Source organism: Ranitomeya variabilis, chromosome 2 (assembly GCF_051348905.1).
Source record: "Ranitomeya variabilis isolate aRanVar5 chromosome 2, aRanVar5.hap1, whole genome shotgun sequence".
In the NCBI taxonomy this organism is placed as follows: domain Eukaryota; kingdom Metazoa; phylum Chordata; class Amphibia; order Anura; family Dendrobatidae; genus Ranitomeya; species Ranitomeya variabilis.
This window is the reverse complement of record NC_135233.1, coordinates 797,283,575-797,297,177: the sequence shown is the minus strand read 5'-3', so window position 1 is coordinate 797,297,177 and position 13,603 is coordinate 797,283,575.

The following is a 13,603-nucleotide window of genomic DNA, read 5'->3' as shown; positions in this document are numbered from 1 at the left end:
TAAAGTGCCAATTGCAAAAGACTTATCAATAGTGTTGAGCATTCCGATACTGCAAGTATCGGGTATCGGCCGATACTTGCTGTATCGGAATTTCCGATACCGAGATCCGATACTTTTGTGGTATCGGGTATCGGGTATCGCAACAACATTAATGTAATAATGTATAAAAAAGAGAATTAAAATAAAAAATATCGCTATACTCACCTGTCCGACGCAGCCGGGACCTCAGCGAGGGAACCGGCAGCGTTGTTTGTTTAAATTTCGCGCTTTTACTTGGTTACGTGAAGTCCCGGCTTGTGATTGGTCAGGGCGGCCATGTTGCCGGGACGCGGACCAATCACAGCAAGCCGTGACGAAATTACGTGACGTCACGGGAGGCTGGACATGCGCGTATTTTGAAAAGCGCGCGTGTCCAGCCTCCAGTGACGTCCCGGCTTGTGATTGGTTAATGGCGGCCATGTTGCCGGGACGTCACTGGAGGCTGGACACGCGCGCTTTTCAAAATACGCGCATGTCCAGCCTCCCGTGACGTCCCGGCTTGTGATTGGTTAATGGCGGCCATGTTGCCGGGACGTCACTGGAGGCTGGACACGCGCGCTTTTCAAAATACACGCATGTCCAGCCTCCCGTGACGTCACGGCTTGTGATTGGTTAATGGCGGCCATGTTGCCGGGACGCGGACCAATCACAGCAAGCCGTGACGTAATTTCGTCACGGCTTGCTGTGATTGGTCCGCGTCCCGGCAACATGGCCGCCCTGACCAATCACAAGCCGGGACCTCACGTAACCAAGTAAAAGCGCGAATTTTAAACAAACAACGCTGCCGGTTCCCTCGCTGAGGTCCCGGCTGCGTCGGACAGGTGAGTATAGCAATATTTTTTATTTTAATTCTTTCTTTTACACATTAATATGGTTCCCAGGGCCTGAAGGAGAGTTTCCTCTCCTTCAGACCCTGGGAACCATCAGGAATACCGTCCGATACATGAGTCCCATTGACTTGTATTGGTATCGGGTATCGGTATCGGATTGGATCCGATACTTTGCCGGTATCGGCCGATACTTTCCGATACCGATACTTTCAAGTATCGGACGGTATCGCTCAACACTACTTATCAACCTTTTTTGTGCGTTTAGAGCATGCTGATATAACATGAGCAGAATCACCACAGTAGAAGCACAACCCATTTTTACGCCTATAATTCTGCCGTTCACTTCTGGACAGAATTCTATCACATTGCATAATCTCCGGTGTCTGCTCAGAAGACACCGCCAAATGGTGCACAGGTTTGCGCTCCCGTAAACGCCGATCAATCTGAATAGCCATAGTCATGGATTCATTCAGACCTGTGGGCGTAGGAAACCCCACCATGACATCTTTAACGGCGTCAGAGAGACCTTCTCTGAAATTCGCCGCCAGGGCGCACTCATTCCACTGAGTAAGCACAGACCATTTTCGAAATTTTTGACAATATATTTCAGCTTCATCATGCCCTTGAGAGAGGGCTATCAAGGCCTTTTCAGCCTGAATCTCCAAATTAGGTTCCTCATAGAGCAACCCCAGTGCCAGAAAAAACGCATCCACATTGAGCAGCGCAGGATCCCCTGGTGCCAATGCAAATGCCCAATTCTGGGGGTCACCCCACAACAAGGAAATCACAATTTTAACCTGCTGAGCGGAGTCTCCAGCGGAGCGAGATCTCAGAGAAAGATACAATTTAAAATTGTGCTTAAAATTCAAAAAACGAGATCTATCTCCAGAAAAGAACTCAGGTATAGGAATCTTGGGTTCTGACATAGGAGCATGTATAACATAGTCTTGGATATTTTGAACCTTAGAAGCAAGAGCACTCAGGCCTGTAGCTAAACTCTGGATATCCATTTCTCAACAGCTGAGATCTGAGCCATTCAGGGGTTAAGAGGAGAGAAAAAAGCAGCAGATTGCAATTATGGCTAGACAGAACTTCTGAGTAAAAAAAAAAAAAAGTGTCAGAAACGTCTTCTTTTCTCTCTTTCTTCAGCCAATACCTTTAATACATTTGCGGCCGGCAATACTGTCATGGTTCCCAATGGCAGGGACTCAGGCAAAAACGGACTAGCTCTAGGAATGATGGAATCTCAGATGACCGCGACGCTGAACCTAACACGCAACTAATAGTAGCCAGGGGGTGTGCCTACGATTATCCCTAGACACCTCGCACCAGCCGGAGATCTAGTTACCCCCTAGTAGAGGAATACACAGACCTGGCTTGCCTCCAGGGAAACCCCAAAAGTGATAGTAGCCCCCCACATATAATAACGGTTAGGTAAGAGGAAAACACATACGCAGTATGAATATAGATTCAGCAAAGAGAGGCCCTCTGACTAGATAGCAGAAAATACAAAAGAGGACTTCGCGGTCACCTCAAAACCCTAAACAGCCATCCTGAAATTACTTTAACTCCGTTATCAACTCATGACACCGGAGTAGTAATTTCAGATCACTAGAGCTTCCGGCAGCAAGAGAAATATAAATGCATGCTGGACAAACAAACACAAAAAATGCCAAAGATCCAACTTAGCTGAATTGCAGACTTGGAGCAGGTAGCAAGCAACAGTGGTGCTCTGGTAACATTGATTGCCGGCACTAGAATGACTGAGAAGCCAGACTAAATAGGAAACTCCCAGTTTCCTGATGGGAACAGGTGCAAGACAAAAGTCAGCCAGTACCACCAGTAACCACCAGAGGGAGCCCCAAAACAGAATTCACAACACAGAGGTGACTCTTGGTCTTCCTTTCCTGGGGCGGTCGTCTTGTGAGCCAGTTTCTTTTTAGTGCTTGATGGTTTTTGCCACTGCACTTGGGTACACTTTGAAAGTTTGCCCAATTTTTCGGACTGACTGACCTTCATTTCTTAAAGTAATTATGGCCACTCATTCTTTACTTAGCTGCTTTTTTCTTGCCATAATACAAATTCTAACAGTCTATTCAGTAGGACTATCAGCTGTGTATCCACCAGGCTTCTGCACAACACAACCGATGGTCCCAACCCCATTTATAAGGCAAGAAATCCCACTTATTATACCTGACAGGGCACACCTGCGAATTGAAAATCATTCCCGGTGACTACCTCTTGAAGCTCGTCAAGAGAATGCCAAGAGTGTGTAAAGCAGTCATCAAAGCAAAAGGTGGATACTTGGAAGAACCTAGAATATAAGACACAATTTCAGTTGTTTCACACTTTTTTGTTTAGTATATAATTCCACATGTGTTAATTCATAGTTTTGATGCATTCAGTGTGAATGTACAATTTTCATAGTCATGAAAATACAGAAAAATCTTTAAAATGAGAAGGTGTGTCCAAAGTTTTGGTCTGTACTGTACATGTAATTATGAAGGAAAAAGTATTTCTTAGCATTTTTCCCTTTAAAAAAAAAATTTTAGGTTTGGTTTGGTAGGTCTTCTTATAAATCGTAAAACCGACGCAATAGTCTGACAACATTATTTCCAGATACCATGTGTGAGTTAGAAAGGCAGGCATATTCTCCATGCTGTTCTGTCTGCAGAAAATGATGCACTAGTGTTACCAGTCTACAAATTATAAGAAATGTCTTTCCATGAATTCTCTGCCCATCTGCTGCTGATAAATGTAAATCTAAAGCAAATGCTGCAAACTTTCCATGCTCTATAAATCCATTTTGTCACAAACCATACTATAGATGGAGTAAACAGAAATCTATTTCCAGTTTTCTGGCATGTAAACGAGTTTGCACATTTCTATTTTCATTAAGTCCAGCAAGACAAATTGATGAATTCTCAGACCTATTGTAGAAATATAATTAGGCATGGTTGTGAGGATACTAAGTTAAAAAGATCATGAAGGAAAAATTGCTGTTTTTTTCTTTTGACAATAAGTGTTTAGGTTAATCCACACACAAAATATTGACACTTTGGGCACAATTTGGCCCTTTTCACTTAGGGTGTACTCAGTTTTGTTTCAAGCAGTTTAGCCATTAATGGCTGTGTGTTGTGTTATTTAGGATGCACACCAAATTTGCACTGTTATACAAGCTGTGCACTGAGTACATTATATTGTATCAAAGTGTCATATCTACAGTATTGTTTCATGAAAAGATAATAAAATATTTCCAAAAATGTGAGGGGTGTACTCACTTTTGTGATATACTGTATTTTTTTTCATGTCTACAATCACTTTTTTAAAGTGAAAAATCCTTTTAAATGTTTTGCTTTTTATTGCACTGCATTATAAAGCTTCTTGCATATTCTTTTCTATATTCACATTACCTATAAAACTGGAGCTGCTCTTCAAAACATTGATTCTTTCATATTCTAATAAATTTCTCATCCAAGTATTAAATCCACACATTGTAAAACAAGTAACATTTTTATTAGGAAGCTTTTGGATGTACGGGATAAAATATGTAATGTAAAATGTATGTGAAGTTTACGAGGGGCATTCATTAAATATTTCCCCTGACCCACATCCTGTGGACTAAGAGCAATGAAACTTGGCACAGTTATTAGTATTTCTCTACATAGGTGCCACCTAGGGACACACACTTCTCCCATCTCTTTAAGCAACTGTAAACTCTCTTCTAGAAGTCGACAGGTTGCTTCAAAAGCCACGTTGTGACTGTGGAAATCCGAGTCTTATCATCTGGAAAATGCTTGCACTTCAAAAATAACTTCATTGTTGGAAAGAAGTGGAAGTCCGATGGTGCGAGGTTGGGTCAATAAGGGGGATGTGGTAGAATTTCAAAGGCACAGAAGCAGGCTTCCATTTGGGCAACATGTGAGTTGTGAACTGGTGCATTGTCTTGCAGAAGACGGACACCTTTGATGAGCATGGTTTTAATGGCCTCCTGCAATTTCTACAGCAGTGAAACATAGTATGCCCCATTGATCATGGTACCATTTGCTAGGGAATTCATCAATACTACTCAGTGCTGGTCCCAAAATACTTTGAACATGACTTTGGCTGCTGAGGATTTGGCACGTGCCTTCTTTGCAGGCAGTGAGTCATGATTCTTTCATTACATCAACTGGACTTTAGTCTCAGGATCATAGTGATGGACCCAGCTTTCATCCTTTGTGATCAGTCTGTTGAAAAAGTCCTCCTGGTTTCCATGGCAGATCGTCAATTGAGCCTTAGAGCATTCGACTCATTCCTGCTTCTTGAAAGGTGTGAACAGCGGGGAAACCCAGCAAGTGGATACCTTATGCATGTGAAGATGGTCTTGGTTGATTTTTTTTCATGGACACGGCTCACTACTCTTGACATTTTGTGGCGAATGGTTGTGCTGCGATTTTCCAAAATGACAACCTCAACTTGCTGGATGTTGTGTTCATCAATAGCAGTGGGGTCGCCCTGGAATTGGAGCTATTTGCACCGAAGTCCGACCTCATTTGAATTGGCGATGCCAGTTCTTGATTTCATCATATAATGGGGAATCAACACCATAAACCTCCTTCATCTTATCGAACATCTCCTTTGGTGTGCGGCCTTTCAAGTAAAGGAACTTGATGACTGCTCTGTATTCCACTTGGTCCATTATCAAACCTCACACCACTTCAGCACTTGTAAAATCAAGACGGTTATCAGTTCTGAGTTGCAAATTGGCACGTAACCTATAGAGACGTATATCATTACACATATGCAGTTTAAGCATCCTTTAATAAATAGAAGTTGGTCAGGGGAAATCTTTAGTGAACGCCCCTCGTATGTCTGCTTTTTAAGGACATCAATGAGTGCACAGGATCTAATTTTTGCAGTTCTGCACGAGAAGGATATTTTTGGAATATTTTTTCAAGAAAATTTCTAAAATGGAGAAGAGGTCAGTGAAGCACCTACAACGTAATGCATATGCACAGACTGAAGGTGATGAGCGCACTTAGATTTTTAGTATACTTATATTTTTCTGTCTACAATGTTTAACAAGAAACAGACATGAAACTTTTTGGCATTTATCCAATATAAAAATACTTGGCGTTTTGTGAAAAGACAATCTTAAAGTTCTGATGAACGATCAACCATGAATACTTACTTTAATCTTATAATTTCTTTTAATTATGCTGGCATGTGTAGGCCAGCGCAATCTACTTTAATGGTAAAAAAAGAAAGCACTATTAAGCAAATATGTGCATGCATGACTAAATCATCTGGAAACGAACCATACATAATGTAAAATTAAAATTTAACCCTTTTCAGTGTCTTAGTCATAAAGGCAGTTTGGACCTTTTGATCTCATTAATAAGGTTAGAAAACGGTAATTATAAAGGAATTCAATAGCCTAGATTTCTAGATTTGTAAGGCTAAGAAAAAATAAATAAAATAGGAAACGTATTGAGAAAACAGAAATCAAAGGAGAGAATCAAACAATGAGTGGAAAAAAAGCCAAGTAAGAAAGGCACAAATTGAAGACAGAGACGTAACAAACAAAATGGAAAAAAGTCTGCCAGTATCCAACTGGAGGATGAAACATATCTTTAGACAAATTGGACATAGAAGGATGGTTTACAATATTTATTAAATATTTCAATATTTCTGAGGAAATTGCTCAATATCTCCCACTCACAAAGAAAAGGGATCGGTGGTTAGTGGATTCAGTATGTTGTAGGGATTTGGAAAGTGCTGAGAATATATTTGTCCCAGATGTATAGATGCACAGACGAGCATATAAAAATGTGCAGTCCATATGCAAAACAGATAGCATATTGACAGCACACTGACCAATGCAAGTCAATGTGGCATTTCACAAGAACATTTCTACACACTGATCAATGGTCCACATGGTAAAAATTGTAGCATGCACCAATTTCAGATAACTCAACCATTATAAGTCAATGGATGCACCAAAAATGGTTCACACCCAGGTTACCATCTGTAGGACATCAGTTTTTCATAGATTCATTGTAATTATTAAGATGAAAAACTCACATATTTGCATATGCTTGTCTGAAGTTGGATGAAGTATTTCACAATTTCTTGTATTATATGTTTCCAATTTAAATAACATACAATAGTGATACAGAAAATATTTATTCAAAAATTTGTGTAGTTTTTTCCACACAAAGACTAAAATTCAGTAAGTATTGTCTAAAAGTCAGAGACCACACACTCCACATTTTGGGGGAAATGCATAGTGAAATTGATTTAGAATCAATTTAATTATCTCTAATATTTGCAAGAAAAAATGTAAAATATTTCTCTAGTAAATTACAAGCTAGTCTTAGCAAATCATCCCCTATATTATCATCTATTCCCTCAACTGAAAGAATATAGAAATGAGAAACACGTTCCATCCAACATTTTCAAAAATACTAGTGTTACTCAAAGTCAACTATAATAATTATAGGTGTAATTAATAATTGACATTACTGGAATGTAAGAAATGTGTCATCTACATTTTACATCATATCATGTAACCTAAAGAGGATTTACCACTAGATTTTACAATAGAAACTTCATACATTACTAAATAGATCTCTTAGACCTGATGAGACTGCTCTACTTGAAAATACATGTCAAAATAGCTGTATAATTTTAATATTAAAATGAGCATTACATTTCTATCCAGCTAATACGTGATAGAACTCATGAGTCCACATATGTCCAGCCTCCACCCACCCAGCCGGACAGCGGCAGCTTGCACAGAGCAGCGTGAGTTCTCAGCAGCATGAAAGACACTGAGGAGCTGACAGTAAGGATAGGTGGGCTGAGATTGAGTTTGAACTTTCAAAAAAGATTAGTGTATTGCATGTTATGATTGACCCATTGTATTGATTCCATGTAACGGTAAAGCTGTAACTATTAACTTGGAGAACTTAGCTTGACATGGAACAAAACTTTGCCAATACTTTTACCCCCAATGTGATTACATACATGTGTATATAGTAATTATATAGTAATATATGCAATATTGCTATTAGAGTAGAAAAAAGTAAACACTCATTGCTGGGATTCTTACAAGTTACAATTACTATAATTACTTCCAAGTAGTATTGTGCATTAATGTTGTGAAACACATGCTATAAGATGAATAAATATTTCCTAGGTTTCTATAGAAGCTTTACACATTAATAACTTGAGTCAGTGGCGTAACTACAAAGTTATGGGCCCCGGTGCGAACTTCCAAATGGGGCCCCCCACCCCACCCCGGGTCCCCCCGCCTCAACCGCCCCCCCCACCTTCCCCTAGATACGCCTTGGACTGTCGCAGGAATCTCCTGCACTGCAACATGGTGTTGGGTGCCAGCACAGCCCGCACAGTGGTATATCCAGCACAGTGGTATATACAGCAGAGCCCGCACAGTGGTATATCCAGCACAGCACGCACAGTGGTATATCCAGCACAGGGGTATATACAGCACAGCCCGCACAGTGGTATATCCAGCACAGCACGCACAGTGGTATATCCAGCACAGCCAGCACAGTGGTATATCCAGCACAGTGGTATATCCAGCACAGTGGTATATCCAGCACAGTGGTATATCCAGCACAGCCCGCACAGTGGTATATCCAGCACAGCCTGCACAGTGGTATATCCAGCACAGACCGCACAGTGGTATATCCAGCACAGCCCGCACAGTGGTATATCCAGCACAGGGATATATACAGCAGAGCCCGCACAGTGGTATATCCAGCACAGCCCGCACAGTGGTATATAGAGCACAGCCCGCACAGTGGTATATCCAGCACAGCCCGCACAGTGGTATATCCAGCACAGCCCGCACAGTGGTATATCCAGCACAGCCCGCACAGTGGTATATCCAGCACAGCCCGCACAGTGGTATATCCAGCACAGCCCGCACAGTGGTATATCCAGCACAGCCCGCACAGTGGTATATCCAGCACAGCCCGCACAGTGGTATATCCAGCACAGCCCGCACAGTGGTATATCCAGCACAGCCTGCACAGTGGTATATCCAGCACAGGGATATATACAGCAGAGCCCGCACAGGGATATATACAGCAGAGCCCGCACAGGGGTATATAGAGCACAGCCCGCACAGGGGTATATAGAGCACAGCCCGCACAGGGATATATACAGCAGAGCCCGCACAGGGATATATACAGCAGAGCCCGCACAGGGATATACACAGCAGAGCCCGCACAGGGATATATACAGCAGAGCCCGCACAGGGATATATACAGCAGAGCCTGCACAGGGGTATATACAGCAGAGCCCGCACAGGGGTATATAGAGCACAGCCGCACAGGGATATATACAGCACAGCCCACACAGGGATATATACAGCAGAGCCCGCACAGGGATATACACAGCAGAGCCCGCACAGGGGTATATACAGCACAGCCCGCACAGGGGTATATACAGCACAGCCCGCACAGGGGTATATACAGCAGAGCCCGCACAGGGGTATATAGAGCACAGCCGCACAGGGATATATACAGCACAGCCCACACAGGGATATATACAGCAGAGCCCGCACAGGGATATACACAGCAGAGCCCGCACAGGGGTATATACAGCAGAGCCCGCACAGGGGTATATAGAGCACAGCCCGCACAGGGGTATATAGAGCACAGCCCGCACAGGGGTATATACAGCACAGCCCGCACAGGGATATATACAGCAGAGCCCACACAGGGATATATACAGCAGAGCCCGCACAGGGATATACACAGCAGAGCCCGCACAGGGGTATATACAGCACAGCCCGCACAGGGGTATATACAGCACAGCCCGCACAGGGGTATATACAGCAGAGCCCGCACAGGGGTATATAGAGCACAGCCGCACAGGGATATATACAGCACAGCCCACACAGGGATATATACAGCAGAGCCCGCACAGGGATATACACAGCAGAGCCCGCACAGGGGTATATACAGCACAGCCCGCACAGGGGTATATACAGCACAGCCCGCACAGGGGTATATACAGCAGAGCCCGCACAGGGGTATATAGAGCACAGCCGCACAGGGATATATACAGCACAGCCCACACAGGGATATATACAGCAGAGCCCGCACAGGGATATACACAGCAGAGCCCGCACAGGGGTATATACAGCAGAGCCCGCACAGGGGTATATAGAGCACAGCCCGCACAGGGGTATATAGAGCACAGCCCGCACAGGGGTATATACAGCACAGCCCGCACAGGGATATATACAGCAGAGCCCGCACAGGGATATATACAGCAGAGCCCGCACAGGGATATATACAGCAGAGCCCGCACAGGGATATATACAGCAGAGCCCGCACAGGGGTGTATACAGCACAGCCCGCACAGGGATATATACAGCAGAGCCTGCACAGGGATATATACAGCAGAGCCTGCACAGGGATATATACAGCAGAGCCCGCACAGGGATATATACAGCAGAGCCCGCACAGGGATATATACAGCAGAGCCCGCACAGGGATATATACAGCAGAGCCCGCACAGGGATATATACAGCAGAGCCCGCACATCTCATCTCCCCCCCGATAATGGCCCCACAGTCCAGTTAAAAAGAAAAAAAACAAACTCTCCTCACCTTTCCATTTGCCCGCGCTGCTCCCGGCGGCTGCAGTCTGCCCAGGACACTGCAGGTGCGCGATGATATGACGTCATCGCGCACCCGCAGTGTACTATCAGAGGCAGAGCGGGGAATGATGGGAGAGGGAGCATCAGGTGACGCTCTCTCCTTCATCATTGCATTGAACTATACCGGTGTCATAGACGCCGGTATAGTTAAATGCGGCGGCGGCACTGGGGGGGGGTTCCGGGGGAGGAACAGTGCAGCGGCCCACTACTGGCATCGGCTCTTCTGGCATTTGCCAGAAGTGCCCGATGGCCGGCCCTGCTCTGACCTGCCGGCCCGGGGCCCCTGACCTGCGGGGCCCGGTTGCAATGGCGACCGCTGCGACCGCGGTAGTTACGCCCCTGACTTGAGTGATATAGTATTTCAATTTATCTCAGGATTGAGATATTAACTAAAAAAATCTAAACAATTCCATTTAAGGTAATGATGTAACTGCTATTTTTAGTTCTAGAGAAACTAATTAAATAGGAATATTCAAAATGCAATTTGTGCCCATGAAACTTGTATGATAAGGATGGCAGAAAGAAAATAGAATAACTGAAATTTTAACAATGTACTCAGATCTAATTGAATTCAATTGCAATTAACAATGGCAAAGTACAATCTTTGTGTTAGATAAAGGTACAGTGACTTAGATGAGATTTAAAAAAATCATAATTCTGAAATGACTTTGATTTCAACAGTGTTTCACCCTTTATTTGCTCCAGCAGGAGCCTCTGAGGCTTGAGTCTACTCAAGTAGTTACCAAGTCTTCAAAATTCTTGAAATACAAACTAATCCCCACCTCCAGCTGCTGATTGACAGTTTTTACCCTAATGACAGTAGATTTAATTATAGCAGGAATGATGCTTCTGATGGCTGTAATGGTTACCAAGTGATGCTGATAGCTTATACTTAAAGGCTTTTTCCACTGCCTGACAACTTTTTATCAATACCCCCAGGGTGCTGAATAATCATTTTAAAAATCTCTAAACATGGCTTTCTGACTGATGGCATTCCTTTAATACCAGTGTTTTCCCCCCAACCGGTCATTTGAACGATAAGCAATCTCATGTGACTGCTGTTCGACTGCAGCATTCCCTGTTCCTTCAAAGTGGAAAAACATCTGTGATAAAATATGAAAGATTGTAGCCGATCAGCAGATGTTGATTCACTGCATGACATTGATTATGATATGTGTCTGGCAGGTGACACAGAGCTGAGATTAAAGGAATGGCATTGATCCTGGAGAATAGTATTTTTTTATTACATTTTATACTGACCCAATGGGCTATTAGTAAGGGAGGGTTTGTCCAGTAGTGGACAATCTCTTTAACTGTGTACACAGTGGGATTATATGTGCATCAAAGCCTGAGAACCTCCTAGCAGCTTCAGATTTTTCCTCCATCTTGCTTTATTAGTGCTGAAGATTACCATATTTTCGGATTATAAGACACACATTTTTCCTCCAAATTCTGGAGGAAAATGGGTGTGTGTATTATAATCCGAAGTGAGCTTACAAGGGGGTGTCAGCAGTAGAGTGGGGTCACAAGAGGCAGAGTTGCTTCTTTAGGAGGCAGAGTCGCTTCTTCAGGAGGCCTGCAGTGGCAGGGGTGGGGAGATGCTGGGGTGCCTGGGATCTCAGAAGATGTCAGCACCGCAAGCAGAGTTCTTTTTCCCTATGATATTCCTGCTGTGGGTTTTGGAAAAATGGCAGCCAGAGACGGCACATGAGTAGGCTGAGATTTTGAGAGACAAGACTCTTCCTCCTGTGACCCCGCTCCAACGCAGCCGCCCCCAGGAATATAAGACTCACCATCATTTTTTTAAAAACTTTTTTTTTATTTTCCACCCTAAAATTTGGGGTGTGCTTTCTGTCCCGTGTGTCTTACAATCAGCCAAATGCAGTACTTTCCTTAGGCACCATATCTCAGAAATAAATTAGCACATCTGCTGTAGAATCTCCAAATGTGGGTGTCTTTTGAATTCAGCAAATTAAATGTATTCATTGTGTAATAAAAACATTGTAGTACACTTTGTGCATTACTCTTATGTGATATTTGTATGATATAATTTTTCTGATTCTTCATGGCTTATTACTAGAGGTTGAAGATCATCCATGGTCATGTAAGTGATACACAATGACACGGCCTACAAGATGAAGTGTAACACCCCAGATTCCTGGTTGTTACAGTGGCATTGCTTTCCTCATGGGGAGAGTGATATCAAGCTTGGAAGCGAGGAAGGATCCCTTTGACAGGTATTCATCACATACAACACTGTTCTGACTCCAGGCCAGAAGGAGTAGCTCTACACCCGACTTCAGGGGAGCTTCTCTCTCTGGTTGGGAGGAGGAGGCAGTTGCTAGGCAGTTGCTAGGCAGTTGGAGTTAGACAGTTGGTGGGAGGAGAGCGAGGAGAGAGGAAGAAAAGCTGGGGCCATGGAGACAAGTGATTCTGTGGCTTCTAGGAAGGAAAGAAAAAGCAGAGCAGTCTGTAGGGGACTGAGAGGGAGAAGAAGCACAGGAGAGTGAAGAGCTGGAGAGAGAAGCTGCGACAGGGCTTCCTCCATGCTGAGCGCAGATACCAGTAGCCAGCAGACCGAGGTTGTGGGAGTAACTTCATGCCCCATGGCAGAAACTGGCGGACAGCTGATTGCAAGTCACTTGTCCACCATTAACACCCGAGGACACAGTAGCAAATAGAGCCAGGGTCGTGATAGAGATCCTGCAAAAAGGCTCGAGCTACCTGTCGTATTGGCAGTGTCCTACCTAAAGGGGGACAGAGAGAAAACATGAGCACCTTGTGTGAGGCCTAAGGCAGCAAGGGACTACAACACCACAGCGCTAGAAGGAAGACTTTCAACCCCACCTGGTTAGAGGGATTCCCAATTCGCTTCAAAGCCGGCCGGATCACACCAGCATCTGTGATGCGGTACCCTGGAGTGTGGCTTTCTTGAACCTAGTAAAGAGGTAAAGAGACTGCAACTCTGTGTCCTCCGTTTCTTACTACACCACCTCTCACCATCTTCATCTATTATATGGAAATTCCTGGGGACCTAGCTTCACCTGTGGGAG